The sequence below is a fragment of the Mobula birostris genome, chromosome 28 (assembly GCF_030028105.1).
Source record: "Mobula birostris isolate sMobBir1 chromosome 28, sMobBir1.hap1, whole genome shotgun sequence".
Classification (NCBI taxonomy): Eukaryota; Metazoa; Chordata; class Chondrichthyes; order Myliobatiformes; family Myliobatidae; genus Mobula; species Mobula birostris.
The window spans coordinates 24,549,377-24,565,329 of record NC_092397.1 but is presented as its reverse complement, the minus strand read 5'-3'; the positions used below and the strand labels follow the sequence as shown (position 1 = coordinate 24,565,329).

At 44.0% G+C, this 15,953-nt stretch overlaps 1 protein-coding gene and 1 long non-coding RNA gene across 4 annotated transcripts in view; one reads left to right on the top strand and one right to left on the bottom strand.

The window, feature by feature from the left end:
- The window catches only part of LOC140189013 (uncharacterized), a 1,003,756-nt gene that overhangs the window by 234,747 nt on the left and 753,056 nt on the right, over positions 1-15,953 (top strand). The window lies entirely within an intron of this gene.
- Positions 1-15,953, bottom strand: part of LOC140189125 (uncharacterized) — a 56,939-nt gene that overhangs the window by 11,614 nt on the left and 29,372 nt on the right. For 2 of the 3 annotated variants that reach the window (XR_011883457.1, XR_011883458.1), the window contains exon 1: positions 12,892-13,154. The exons of the other annotated variant lie outside the window; for it this stretch is intronic. This is a non-coding gene — a long non-coding RNA (uncharacterized lncRNA). Of the gene's footprint in view, positions 1-12,891; positions 13,155-15,953 lie in introns of those variants that run through there. 3 annotated transcript variants of the gene reach the window in all.

Here is a 15,953-nt window from a genome sequence, read left to right as displayed (position 1 = left end):
TCCAGTCAGAGAGGCAATCATCTGCAACCACTCTTGAAGCTAATGCCTAATACAATTTACTACCTCATCTTGAATGCCAAATGACTGAACCTTCTTGACCAACCACCCATGTGAGACCTTGTCAAAGGCCTTGTTAAAGTCCATCTAGACTACATCCACTGCCTTGCATTCATCAACTTTCCTAGTAACTTCCTCAAAAAACTCTATAAGACTAGTTAACACTGTACACAAAGCTATCTTAACTATTCCCAATCAGTCCATGTTTATCCAAATAATTATATCCTTGGTTGCTTAGAAAACTTTCCACTAAACGTCCCACAGCTGATGTTAGGCTCACTGGCCTATAATTTCTCGACTTGTGCTTAGACCATTCCTGCCCGACCAGAGCGGCGTCAGGAAGGATGTGGAAACCATAGTAAGGGTGCAGAGGAGGTTTACAAGGATGTTGCTTGGATTGGCGGGGGGGGGGGGGGCGCGGGCATGCCTTATGAGGATAGGTTGAGTGAACTCGGCCTCTTCTCCTTGGAGTGATGGAGGATGAGAGGTAACCTGATAGAGGTGTATAAGATGGTGAGAGGTATTGATCGTGTGGATGGTCAGAGGCTTTTTCCCAGGGCTGAAATGGTGAGCACAAGAAAGCAGAGTTTTAAGGTGCTTGGAAGTAGATACAGAGTAGATGTCAGGGGTAAGTTCTTTCACGCAGAGAGTGGTGAGTACGTGGAACGGGCTGCTGGCGACGGTGGTGGAGGCGGATACGATAGGGCCTTTTAAGAGACTCCTGGATAGGTACATGGAGCTTAGAAAAATAGAGGGCTATGGGTAACCCTCAGTAATTTCTAAGGTAAGGACATGTTTGGCAGAGCTTTGTGGGCTGAAGGGCCTGTATTGTGCTGAAGGTTTTCTATGTTTCTCACCTCATGTTTTCTTTTCACCCCATTAAATTCAAGTACCCAATTTGTCTCTGCCTGTCTATACCTGCTATGTACCGTACAAGTCTCACTAATGGCTACAATGTCATAACTCCACAAGCTGATCTAGGTCCTGACCTTCTCTGCCTTTCCTACAATAATCCTCACATCCAAATTATATGCAGCTCAGAACATAAGCCCTACCTTGATCAACCTTTTGATTCCTGACTTTGTGAGGTGAAGAATATCTTTTCCCATACTAATTCCACTATCTGTTCTGGTGCTCTGGTTCCCATCCCCCTGCCCCTCTAGTTCAAACCATAACCCCTGGCAAACCTTCCCACTGGGATATTAGTGCCCTCCAGTTCAGGTGCAAACCGATGCTTCTGTAGTTCCACCTTTCCTTGCAGAGAGCCCAGTGATCCAAAAAGCTGAAGCCCTCCCTCCTGCAGCAACTCCTGAGCCTCCTTGAACTGGATGATCTTCCTATTTCTGACCTCACTAGCATGTAGCACAGGTAGTAATCCTGAAAATCACAACCCTGGGGGATCTTGTCCTTTAACTTAGTACCTAACTCCCTGAACTCACTTTGCAGGACGTGGACAGTCACCCTGTCCACGTCATTGGTAAATAAGTGAATCAGAACCTCAGGCTGCTCACACTCCCAGTTAGGAATGCTGTGAAATGAATCTGAGATGTCTCTCTGATCCTGGCACCCAGGAGGCAATAACCATCTGGGAACCTTGTTCACATTCACAGAAACCCCTTTCTGTTCCCCTAATCAATGAATCCCCCTCACTACAGCTCAACCCTGCTCCCTCTTCCCCCCCCCACTCTCCCCCTCCTGACAATTATCCCACACCTTGTGCTGCCTATCAACACCTCAGTCTCTCGAGGGATCCAGATTTCATCCAGTTCAATCTCCAACTCCTCAGCACGGCCTGATAAAAGTTTCAGCTGTATGCCTTCTTGCAAGAGTAGTCATCAGGGACACTGGATGTCTCCATTTCTTCCCACATCCAGCAAGAAGAGCAATCTAGTATTTTGTCTGGCATCCCCTCTGCTCTAAATGTGTAACAAGAAAATAATAAAGAATAAAGAAAAAATATCTACGTCTGTCTTACCCCTCCCTACTCCAATTTTGGCCCACTCATGCAATGACCGCTCTGTTTAAACCCAACTTATTTTTATTGGATCTTGTCAAGTTCCCAATTATGGGCAATCAAATATCTCCTTGGGAACTGTGACATGCAAAATGTGCCAACTGCCCCTGATCACTTTGTTTAAACTCTCTCTCCTTTTACACAATCTGATGACAGTTCAAGACTATGGTGTGCAAAATTATGAGCTGCAAGAAACTACAATACACACCTATACTGTTCTACAATGGCACAGACTGATCAAAAACATAACACTGTATCGGAAGCACTACAACTCCCTACCAAGACGGATGGGGATAACGGATGACTGCAGGGATTATCCAGTGGGACAATGTGGATAGAGCTCAGGATAAGAGAGGTGCGTTCACTGATGGGGTTATATCACAGGTCTCCCAAATGCCAGCAGGAGATAAAGGAACAGAAATGTAGCAAGTAATCAAAGAGGTAAAAGCAAAAGAGTAGTTGTAGTGGGTGAATTTAATTTCCCCTGTGTTGTCTGGGACTCCCTTAGAGCCAGGGGCTCAGATTATTGCAGAGCTTGTTGGAAGTATCCTGGGATGTTTCTTAACTCAGGAGAGAATAATCTAACCAGGGAAGCGGGTCATAGAAGACATTGTGTTGGGAAATGAGCCTGACCGTTGATAGAAGTTGCCATTTGGGAACAGCAAATAGGGCAAGACTGGACCCGGTGGTAATAGTCATAGTCATAGTCATACTTTATTGATCCCGGGGGAAATTGGTTTTCGTTACAGTTGCACCATAAATAATAAATAGTAATAGAAATAGTAATAGTAATATTACTATTAGTAAATAGTAATAGTCATAGAAATAATAAATAGTAATAGAATAGTAATAGAAAATAGTAATAAATAGTTAAATAGCAATATGTGAATTATGCCAGGAAATAAGTCCAGGACCAGCCTATTGGCTCAGGATGTCTGACCCTCCAAGGGAGGAGTTGTAAAGTTTGATGGCCACAGGCAGGAATGACTTCCTATGACGCTCTGTGCTGCATCTTGGTGGAATGAGCCTCCGGCTGAATGTACTCCTGTGCCCACCCAGTACATTATGTAGTGGATGGGAGACATTGTCCAAGATGGCATGCAACTTGGACAGCATCCTCTTTTCAGACACCACCGTGACAGAGTCCAGTTCCATCCCCACAACATCACTGGCCTTATGAATGAGCTTGCTGATTCTGTTGGTGTCTGCTACCCTCAGCCTGCTGCCCCAGCACACAACAGCAAACATGGTAGCACTGGCCACCACAGACTCGTAGAACATCCTCAGCATCGTCCGACAGATGTTAAGGGACCTCAGTCTCCTCAGGAAATAGAGACGGCTCTGACCCTTCTTGTAGACAGCAATGGTCTAATGTGGTCAATTGGGGTATAGCTATTGGAAACTGCGTTGGGCAGGAACTGGGGAGAGGGGACTGGGTGCAGCTATGATTGATCAGTCCACATTTAACATGTGAGTGATGTTTAAACGCAATTGGGTCAGAATTCAGACAAAACTATTTCTACGAGGAGGAAAGACGAGGATGGTAATGTCAGGCAGATATGTATGCTGAGAGATGTTATAAATTCAGACTGAAAGAAAAAAGGAAGCATAATGAATGTTTTAGATGTAAAAATTGGAGAAGGCCTCTGGCAATATGAAGCAAGCAAGAGAGAAGTTAAAGAGAGAATCAGAAGTGCCAAACCGGGACAAAGAATGACTTTGGTGAGAAGGGGCACTCCAGAGAGGATACCGCAACACAAGGACAAAGGAGAGGGTTGATGTCTGGATCCAGAGGAAGTGGGCGAGGGACTAAACCAGTTCTTCACATCAGTATTCATCAACGTGGTCATCGAGGATAGTGAGATCAGAGAAGGAAGTGATGCTGATATTCCAGGGCACGTTGTTCCTCAGATGATAGAGACAAACCAGGAAAATATAGACTAGTGAGATTTGGATCAATGCTCGGGAAAGTATTCGAGAAGACTCAGACATAGGATCTCTCATAACTGTTAGGAGGGTAACATGAGGATATCAGAATTTGGAAGGCAAAGTGAGCAAAATCCCAAGAGATTCTCTTGGTATATTCAGAGGAAAAGGGAGGTTAGAGAATCATTCCCCTTGGAGATGAACATGGCATCGGTGTGTGAAACCGAAGGAAATACGAGAGGCTTTCCATGAATATTACCAACAGTTATCTCACCATTGAGAAAATGCGGAAGCTAAGGAAGTGACAGAAATGAGCTGCGATGTCTTAGACCACATTCAAATGGGCAGGGATCTATATCGGAGACTTTAAGGTGCATTAAAGTTGTTAAATCTCCCGGGCCTTATCAGGTACATTCTCGTACTTTGTGGGAAGTTAGAGAATACACTGTGGAGGCCAGGGGAGAGATTGTTGCTTCATCTCAGGCCACAGCTGGACAGTGACTAATCCAGAATTGATAGTTTTAAGGCCAACTCTGTGGATGACACAAAGAGAGATGTAAAGGCAGGCAATATTGAGGAAGCAGGGAGTGTGCAGTAGCACTTGCACAGATTTAGAGAATGGACAAAGAGGTGCCAGATGAAATACAGTATAAGGAAGTGTGTGGTCATGTACTCTCGTAGGATAAATAAAGGTGTAAGCTCTTTGTAATCAAGGAGTAAATTGAGAAATCAGACGTGCAAAGGGACTTTGGGGTCAATAGACAATAGAGAATAGGTGCAGGAGTAGGCCATTCGGCCCTTCGAGCCAGCACCGCCATTCACTGTGATCATGGCTGATCATCCACAATCAGTATCCAGTTCCTGCCTTATCCCCATAACCTTTGATTCCGCTATCTTTAAGAGCTCTATCCATCTCTTTCTTGAACGCATCCAGAGACTTGGCCTCCACAGCCTTCTGGGGCAGAGCATTCCATATATCCACCACTCTCTGGGTGAAAAAGTTTTTTCTCAACTCTGTTCTAAATGGCCTACCCCTAATTCTTAAACTGTGGCCTCTGGTTCTGGACTCACCCATCAGTGGGAACATGCTTCCTGTCTCCAGCGTGTCCAATCCCTTAATAATCTTATATGTTTCAATAAGATCCCCTCACAGCCTTCTAAATTCCAGAGTATATAAGCCCAGTCGCTCCAATCTTTTGACATATGACAGTCTCGCCATCCCGGGAATTAACCTTGTGAATCTGCGCCGCACTCCCTCTATAGCAACAATGTCCTTCCTAAAATCTGGAGACCAAAACTGCACACAGTACTCCAGGTGTGGTCTCACCAGGGCCCTGTACAGCTGCAGAAGGACCTCTTTGCTCTTATACTCAATTCCCCTTGTTATGAAGGCCAGAATGCCATTAGGTTTCTTCACTGCCTGCCGTACTTGCATGCTTGCTTTCAGTGACTGATGTACAAGAACACCTAGATCCTGTTGTGCTTCCCCTTTTGTTAACTTGGCTCCATTTAGATAATAATCTGCCTTCCCATTCTTACCACCAAAGTGGATAACCTCACATTTATCCACATTAAACTGCATCTCCCATGCACCTGCCCACTCATCCAGCCTGTCCAAGACACCCTGCATTCTCATAATATCCTCCTCACATTTCACACTGCCACCCAGATTTGTGTCATCGGCAAATTTGCTAATGTTACTTTTAATTCCCTCATCTAAATCATTAATATATATTGTAAACAGCTGCGGTCCCAGCACTGAATCCTGCGGTACCCCATTGGTCACTACCTGCCATTCCGAAAGGGACCCGTTAATCGCTACTCTTTGCTTTCTGTCAGCCAGCCAATTTTCAATCCATGTCAGTGCTCTGCCCCCAATACCATGTGGCCTAATTTTGCCCACTAATCTCCTGTGTGGGACTTTATCAAAGGCTTTCTGAAAGTCCAGGTACACTACATCCACTGGCTCGCCCTTGTCCATTTTCATAGTCACATTCTCAAAAAATTCCAGAAGATTAGTCAAGCATGATTTCCCCTTCGTAAATCCATGCTGACTCAGACCAAGCCTGTTACTGCTATCCAGATGTGTCGTAATTTCATCTTTTATAATTGACTCCAGCATCTTTCCCACCACCGACGTCAGGCTAACTGGTCTATAATTCCCTGTTTTCTCTCTTCCTCCCTTCTTGAAGATAGGGACAACATTAGCCACCCTCCAATCCACAGGAACTGATCCTGAATCTATAGAATATTGGAAAATGATTACCAATGTGACCACGATTTCTAAAGCCACCTCCTTAAGTACCCTGGGATGCAGACCATCAGGTCCCGGGACTTAGCAGCCTTCAGACCCTACAGCCTATCCAACACCATTTCCTGCCTAATATAAATTTCCTTCAATTCATCCAATACCCTAGGTCCTTTGGCCACTATTACATCTGGGAGATTGTTTGTGTCTTCCCTAGTGAAGACAGATCCAAAGTACCTGTTCAACTCGTCTGCTATTTCCTTGTTCCCCATAATAAATTCACCAGGAAGGTCAATGTTCATGTTGAGCTGGTAACAAGGAAGACAAATGTACAGGCCACCTAACAGTAGTAGTGAGGTTGGGGATGGAATTAAACAGGAAATTAGAAATGTGTGCAATAAAGGAACAGCAGTTATAATGGGTGACTTCAATCTACATGTAGATTGGGTGAACCAAATTGGTAAAGGTGCTGAGGAAGAGGATTTCTTGGAATGTATGCGGGATGGTCTTTTGAACCAACATGTTGAGGAACCAACTAGAGAGCAGGCTATTCTGGACTGGGTATTGAGCAATGAGGAAGGGTTAATTAGCAATCTTGTCGTGAGAGGCCCCTTGGGTAAGAGTGACCATAATATGGTGGAATTCTTCATTAAGATGGAGAGTGACATAGTTAATTCAGAAACAAAGGTTCTGAATTTAAAGAAGGGTAACTTTGAAGGTATGAGACGTGAACTAGCTAAGATAGACTGGCAAATGACACTTAAAGGGTTGACAATGGATATGCAATGGCAAGCATTTAAAGATCACATGGATGAACTACAACAATTGTTTATCCCAGTTTGGCAAAAGAATAAATCAAGGAAGGTAGTGCACCCGTGGCTGACAAGGGAAATTAGGGATAGTATCAATTCCAAAGAAGAAGCATACAAATTAGCCAGAAAAAGTGGCTCACCTGAGGACTGGGAGAAATTCAGAGTTCAGCAGAGGAGGATAAAGGGCTTAATTAGGAAGGGAAAAAAGATTATGAGAGAAAACTGGCAGGGAACATAAAAACTGACTGTAAAAGCTTTTATAGATATGTGAAAAGAAAAAGATTGGTTAAGACAAATGTAGGTCCCCCACAGACAGAAACAGGTGAATTGATTATGGGGAGCAAGGACATGGCAGACCAATTGAATAATTACTTTGGTTCTGTCCTCACTAAGGAGGACATAAATAATCTTCCGGAAATAGTCGGGGACAGAGGGTCCAGTGAGATGGAGGAACTGAGAGAAATACATGTTAGTAGGGAAGTGGTGTTAGGTAAATTGAAGGGATTGAAGGCGGATAAATCCCCAGGGCCAGATGGTCTGCGTCCCAGAGTGCTTAAGGAAGTAGCCCAAGAAATAGTGAATGCATTAGTGATAATTTTTCAAAACTCTTTAGATTCTGGACTAGTTCCTGAGAATTGGAGGGTGGTTACTGTAACCCCACTTTTTAAAAAAGGAGGGAGAGAGAAACCAGGGAATTATAGACCTGTTAGCCTAACATCGGTGGTGGGGAAACTGCTAGAGTCAGTTATCAAAGATGTGATAACAGCACATTTGGAAAGCGGTGATATCATCGGACAAAGTCAGCATGGATTTGTGAAAGGAAAATCATGTCTGACGAATCTCATAGAAGTTTTTGAGGATGTAACTAGTAGAGTGGATAGGGGAGAACCAGTGTATGTGGTATATTTGGATTTTCAAACGGCTTTTGACAAGGTCCCACACAGGAGATTAGTGTGCAAACTTAAAGCACACGGTATTGGGGGTAAGGTATTGATGTGGATAGAGAGTTGGTTGGCAGACAGGAAGTAAAGAGTGGGAATAAACGGGATCTTTTCAGAATGGCAGGCAGTGACTAGTGGGGTACCGCAAGGCTCAGTGCTGGGACCCCAGTTGTTTACAATATATATTAATGACTTGGATGAGGGAATTAAATGCAGCATCTCCAAGTTTGCGGATGACACGAAGCTGAGCGGCAGTGTTAGCTGTGAGGAGGATGCTAAGAGGATGCAGAGTGACTTGGATAGGTTGGGTGAGTGGGCAAATTCATGGCAGATGTAATTTAATGTGGATAAATGTGAAGTTATCCACTTTGGTGGCAAAAAGAGGAAAACAGATTATTATCTGAATGGTGGCCGATTAGGAAAAGGGGAGGTGCAACGAGACCTGGGTGTCATTATACACCAGTCATTGAAAGTGGGCATGCAGGTACAGCAGGTGGTGAAAAAGGCGAATGGTATGCTGGCATTTATAGCGAGAGGATTCGAGTACAGGAGCAGGGAGGTACTACTGCAGTTGTACAAGGCCTTGGTGAGACCACACCTGGAGTATTGTGTGCAGTTTTGGTCCCCTAATCTGAGGAAAGACATTCTTGCCATAGAGGGAGTACAAAGAAGGTTCAACAGATTGATTCCTGGGATGGCAGGACTTTCATATGAAGAAAGACTGGATCGGCTAGGCTTATACTCGTTGGAATTTAGAAGATTGAGGAGGGATCTTATTGAAAGGTATAAAATCCTAAAGGGATTGGACAGGCTAGATGCAGGAAGATTGTTCCCGATGTCGGGGAAGTCCAGAACGAGGGGTCACAGTTTGAGGATAAAGGGGAAGCCTTTTAGGACCGAGATTAGGAAAAACTTCTTCACACAGAGAGTGGTGAATCTGTGGAATTCTCTGCCACAGGAAACAATTGAGGCCAGTTCATTGGCTATATTTAAGAGGGGGTTAGATATGGCCCTTGTGGCTATAGGGATCGGGAGTATGGAGGGAATGGTGGTACAGGGTTCTGAGTTGGATGATCAGCCATGATCATACTAAATGGCGGTGCAGGCTCAAAGGGCCGAATGGCCTACTCCTGCACCTATTTTCTATGTTTCTATGTAATGTTCTCATTCATTTCCAGAGAACTAGAATATAAAAACAAACATCTAACGCTGAGGCTTTACAAGGGTTTGGTCAGACCATATTTGGAGGATTATGAGCAGATCTGGGTCACTTTTCTAAGCTGCTGGCATTGCAGAGGCTGCAGGGGAGACTCACGGGAATGATCCCGGGACTGAAGGGACAACGACGTAATGATCATTTGATGCTCTTGGCCTGGACTGGCTGGAGTCCAGAGGAATGACAGAGGATAGTATTGAAAACTATTGAATATTGAAAGCCCTAGATAGAGTTGATGTGAGAGGATGTTTCCAATAATGGAAGAATCACACCTTCAGAATAGAGATTTCTCTCTAGAACAGATATGAGGAGGAATCATTTTGTCAGAAGGTGATGAATCAATGGAATTCATTGCCACAGACGGCCAAAAAACAGTCATTAGGTATATTTAAAGCAGAGGTTAGAAGGTTCTTAATTATTAAGGGCATCAGAGTTTACGGGGACAAGGCAGGAGAATGGGGAGTAATAAATCCGGCATGATGGAACGGCAGAACAGACAGGATGGGCCAAATGGCCTAATCCTGCTCCTACGACTTAAGGACTCACAGTTTAATGCGGTGCCATTGTTTCAAAAAGGTTGTGAAAACTAGCCGGAACACTACAGGCCAGTTGTTGGGTAAATTGCAAGTTTCTGAGGGACTGGATCTACCAACATTTGGTCTGATTCAGGACAGTCAGCACAGCTTTGTGCAAGGGAAATCATGTCTGACAATCTCTTGCAGCTCTTCGAGGAACTTCACAAGAGCGTTGATGAGGTTAGGGCTGTGGATGTTGTCTGTATGGACATCAGCCAGGCCTTTGACACAGGTCTGGAGGGTTAGATCTGGAAGATGAAATCCATGAGAGATAGTCTATTAGTTTCATAATTGCCTCAGTGATAGGAAGCAGAGGCTGATGGTTGAGGGTTGTGCCTCCGGCTGGAGGTCTCTGTCTCGTGGTGTGCCACTGGGTGCCGGGACATTTGTTGTTCATAATTTATATAAACAATGTCGATGTGAATGTATAGTTCACATACATGTATAGCCAGGATAATCAAGGACGTGACCCACCCAGCCAACAGACTTTTCGTCCCTCTTCCCTCCAGCAGAAGGTTCAGGATCTTGAAGACTCTTAAGGCCAGATTTGGGAACAGCTTCCTTCCAACTGTGATAGGACCACTGAACGGATCCTGACCCGGATCTGGGCCGTACCCTCCAAATATCCGGACCTACCTCTCGGCTTTTTTGCACTACCTTACTTCCCATTTTTCTATTTTCTATTTATTATTTATAATTTAAATTTTTAATATTTACTAATTTTAACTAGTTTTAATATCTTTAATATTTAATATTTGTAATCCAGGGAGTGTGAAGCACAGAACCAAATATCGCTTTGATGATTGTACGTTCTAGTACCAATTGTTTGGCGACAATAAAGTGTTAAGTAGTTCACTGAAAGTGACATCTCAGCTAGATACGGTGGTGAAGGTGTCTGACCTGCTGGCCTTCATCACTCGTGGCACAGAGTATAAGAGTTGAGAAGATGTGTTGTAGAGAAACAAGTTTTTCATGAGGACTGACTTGGGATTCTGTGTAAAGTTTTGATCAGCCATTTGTAGCAAAAATATGTTTTTAAACTAGAAAGAGCACAGAGAAAGAAAAATTGCCAGGTTGTTGTTTGGACTTGGGGGTCTGAGTTATCGGGAGAGGTGGTATAGACGAGTATTTTATACCCTGGAGCATACATATTAAGGGGTGAACCTGACAGAGGGATGTAAGATCAATGGGACCAGGAAAGGGTTGGTAAAAACACGAGGACTGGTGTTTCAGATCAGAGGCAAGAGATTTAAAAGGGACATAGCGGGCAGAGGGTGGTGTGTATTTGGAATGAGCTGCCAGTGGTCGAGGCAGACACATTAGAAACATTCTAAAACCACCTGAGTAAGTACATGGTTAGCAAAGGTTTCGAGGTCTATGGGCTCAGCAGAGCCAGACTGGATTAGCTCAGCAGGGAGGAGGACAGCCAAAGCACCTGTTTTCCACATTGTATTAACTCTGATTCTCATTGCAAAGCCAAAGGATGCAGGAATGACAGGAGCCTTTGAAGCACTGAGATACAGGGGGATGTTGGGTCGCAGAAAAAGATTCCTCCTGAAAATGACAAAACTGGACATCCTGGTGAAGGGGCTCAGCTGTTGAGGATAAAAGTCGGCAGCCATGTTGCAGCTGCATACAACTTTGGTCAGATCACTTCAGGCGTCTTGTGATCAGATCTGGTTGTCACATCACAGGAAAGACAGTTTCAGTTATAACATTAGATTGAACAAACGTACATCTTTTACTGCTGAGTTTCAAAGGCTGAGCAGAGACTTATTAAAATAAATAAGGTAGACAGACTTTTACACAGGCAGCAAATGTCAGATACTCAAGAGCAGAGCTTTAATTTAAAAAAGAGAGAGGGAATGTTTAAAATAGATTTGGGAGGTGAGTTCTTATTTTCCATGGAGACTGGTGGGTGTTTGAAAAATGCTGCTGGGGAAAGTGAAGCTGACACACCAGTAATGCTTAAATCATAAACAAGAGAAAATCTGCAGATGCTGGAAATCCGAGGAACAGACACAGAATGCTGGAAGAACTCAACAGGCCATGCAGCATCTGTGGAAAAAAAAAGTACAGTTGACATTTCAGACTGAAACCCTTGGACAGGCCTGGAGAGAAAAAAAGCTGAGGAGTAGATTAATAAGGTGGGGGAAGACAGAGAGAAACACCAGGTGATAGGTGAATCCTGGAGGGGGACGGGTGAAGTCAAGAGCTGGGAAGTTGATTGGTGAAATTGACTGACGGCCATGGAAGGAAGAAAAAGGGGGAGGAGCACCAGTGGGAAACAATAGGCAGGGAAGGAGATAAGGTGAGAGGGGGAAAAAGGGGTTGGCAAATGGTGATGGGGAAGGGTGTTGGTGGCATTACCATAAATTTGAGAAATAAATGTTCATGCCATCAGGTTGGAGGCTACCCAAACAGAATATAAGGAGTTGTTTCTCCAACTGAAGCGTGGCCTCATCACGACTCTGGAGGAGGCCATCACTGGACATATCAGAATGGGAAAGGGAAGTGGAATTAAAATGGGTGGCCGCTGCTCTATTGGATGGAGTGCTGATCCATGGTGAAGTGGTCTCCCAATCTACATGGGGTCTCATCGATATGCAGGAGGCCACAGCAGGAGCACTGAACACAGTATATCACCCCAACAGACATACAGGTGGCGCTGTCTCACCTGGAGGGACTGTTGAGGGCCCTGAAAGGTAGTGAGGGGTAGGGACTGGTGTAGCACTTGTTCTGCCTGCAAGAATAAGCGCCTGGAGGTGGATTGGCGGGAAGGACAATGGACAAGGTAGATGTGTAGGGAGCAATCCCTGCGGAAAGCAGAGAGATATGTTTGGTGGTGGGATCCTGTTGGAGATGGCAGAAGTTTCAGAGAATTATGTGGTGGCTTTGGAAGCTGCTGTGGTGGCAGGTGGTAATTAGTAAAGTTTAAGAGGTGTTTGGTCAGGCACGAACAGGCAGGGACTGGAGGGATATGGACAGGTTCAGCCAGATGGGATCAGTTGTGGTCAGTGCAGACACTGTGGGCTGAAGGGCCTGTCCCTGTGCTGGACTGTCCCACGTGTGTTGTGTGTTGAAACTCAGACGGACACTCACTGTTACCGGTCGGCAGGCAGGAAGAGAAGAAGCCGATGTTCACAGTGGACACGCAGTCAGGTCCACCAGTCCGCTCCCACATCCACATGGCAATGGCAGAGAACAAGAAGCAGCTCGTCTCAGCACCTCTGTGGCCCATTCCATCACCTCTCATTCTTCCAAAGGGCAGCAGGTTCAGACCGACCCTTCAGTTCAGTCGCTACCGCGCCGCCGGGGGGAGGAAGCCTCACCTCCACCCCCGGGCCCAGGGCGCTCCCCCTCCCCCCTCCGTGGCCCGTTGCCATGGAAACGAGTCTCACGGTCCATGTGCTTCTCTGTGACGTCACAGGCAGCGACTCGGCAACAGGACAGGAAGGCAGCGGCCCAGGAGGCGGGGCAGAGTAAGCTGTCAATCAGAGGAGCCGCTGGTAAAGCTGCAAATGGGTCAACGTACTCTTCATGAAAAAGGGCCGCTTGGCGGGGGAAACCTCAACTCGACCCCGGGTCCAGGGCCCTCCCCGACCCTGGGGACTTTTCAAAGACTGCACTCTGGCTCTGAGACGTCTTTCCGCAAGATGCTGTCCTGTCACGTGACATCGCGGCCGCAGCCCGGGAGGAGGAGCGATGTAGCTGTCAATCAGAGGAGCGGCAGCGGGCCGTCACTGTGCAGTGATTTTGCTGTCTGGATCCCCAGGAGGCGCTCATGGAGTGAGGTTAATTTTGGCTCCGGTCCATCACCGTTACTTTGTTTTAACCTATGATCACCCTTATTTAATTTATTTTTACCTACACTGAAAGATTTATACTATTGAATTATCCTTGAGCTTTGATTGTGAAATTTGAAGAAATGAGCAAAGAAATAAGTACAAGGTCTAAAGTGCCAGATCCTGAAAATGGGAAAGATTCCGACGGTAACAGGACGGAAGAAGGTGAACCTAAGCAAACTGGATTAACTTATTCAACATTGTTGAATTTTTTAAGTGAAAAATTTGAGGAAGAACGTAGAAGTTTTGAAGACTTGAAGTCACTTAAGGATTCTTTGGAATCGCTTCGTTACCAAATTAAGCAGCAACAAAGCAAAATTGCAGAATTGAACGACGCAGCTCGGAAGAAAGATCTGAAAATTGAGAGTTTGGAACAAAAATTGTCTTCGACGTCTAAAGAACTGAAGCTTTTTAAATCCAAGATTATTGATCTTGAAAATCGATCCACAAAACAGAACTAACTTATAATTAGTTTCCCCGAGGATGTCGAGGAAGGGGACCCTTTAAAATTGTTTTCCTAACTTTTAAAGGATGCGTTTTAGCTCTGAATTCCCGGACGACCCTTCATTGCTTGATCGTGTTCACCGTACACTTCGTCGAAATCCATTATGTTCACGTTAAAGAGCATCTCGTCCGAATTGCCCGTCGGCAAGGTATGATTAAATTTCAAGATTATGAATTCCGTCTCTTTGAAGATTTCAGTCTAATAGTGATGAAGGAGCGGCTGGCTTTCAAATCTCCGATGTCGGATGTTACCAAAAAGGTCTCAGACCAGCTTTGTTGTATTCTGCGCGTTTAAGAATTACTCCTCCGACTCCTCCGAACGGACCACGCCGTATCTTTCATTCCACAAGTGCTGTTCAAACTTTCTTGGATGAGTGGTATCGAACTGCTACGGACTAATTAATGCATGGCTCTGGTACTATTGGTTTTGCTGTTACGTGTTTTTTTTTTAAAGCCTATAATTAACTTACGAAGATGGACCTTTATAAGTTCAAGATTTTTGTTTTTGGTTGGTAGTGGAAGTGTTTTTCATATGAGTTAATTTTTTTTTCTTGTTGATGAATTTGTTTTTTTTTGCCCATTTTGTTAATTTTTAAATTTATAATTTTTCAAACTAACGTTTAATGGTTTTATGTTATTTTTTTATCTCACTGGGGGAACTTACCCTGTGTTTTCCCTTCGTATAACCAAGATGGCGTTTTGCCTTCCTCTTCCCATAATACCTTTCTTTTTCAAATACCATTTTTAATTGCTTATATTTGTAAATAATAATATGTACTGGCGCTTACTTTTTTCAGAAATTAAAATATTAAGATATTTTATTATATGTGTTAATTTTTTTGTGTTGTTGCCATAGTGTATTTTTTTTGGATTTTGCGTGGTTTTCTTTTCAACATATACCTTTTGAGCTGCCTTCTGGTGAAATGGGGGTAGATTTAGTCTTAGCTTATTTTCTGACCTTTTCTTGGCTTAGTTTTGGGTCTTTATGGATGGAGGATGGGGGGATTTCTACTTTTATTTTTTTTCAAATGGGCTGAATTAGAACCACAAAAATACTTGGCTAAATTAGAACTACAAAAATGTCTGCAGGTCGTTACTTCCGGTTCCTTTCTGAATTTTTGTTCCTCTTCCGATTTCATGAGTTTACATTTTGGTTCACTTTTTACATACCAAAGGGTGGATTCTAGGAAAATATAGTTCAGACTATTAATTTTGTCTCTTGGAATACAAACGGTTTAAACCATCCGATTAAATGGCAAAAGGGTTTTAAAGTATTCTATAGACTGAATGTTCATATTATTTTTGCTCAAGAAACTCGTGAGGAAAGAGGATAATCAGCGTTCGGAAGGGATATCTCAGGCCAAATTGAAAAGAGTTTCGATTTTTATAGGTTCCTCAATGACATTTTGTACATCAGACATTTTTTTTATAGATCCAAATGGCAGATTTTTGGTGATTACTGGGTTACTTTTTGATAGAAAAGTAATTATGCTTAATGTCTACACTCCAAACGTGGACTATCCTTAATTTTTAAGCAATTATTTACTTTTCCTTCTAATTTAAATGATTATATGTTGATAATGAGTGCTGATTTTAATTGGTGTTTAAATCAGCGGTCCCCAACCACCGGGCCGCGAGTAAACGATATGAATCAGCTGCACCTTTCCTCATTCCATGTCACGCCCACTGTTGAGCTTGAATGCACACGAGGCCATTACCCGCGCGTCATCCATGTCAGCGCGGGAAGGAGATCAACTCCTCGAGCTTGCAAATGACGGTGGGCTGAAAAGTATGTTTGACATAACATCTCTGCCG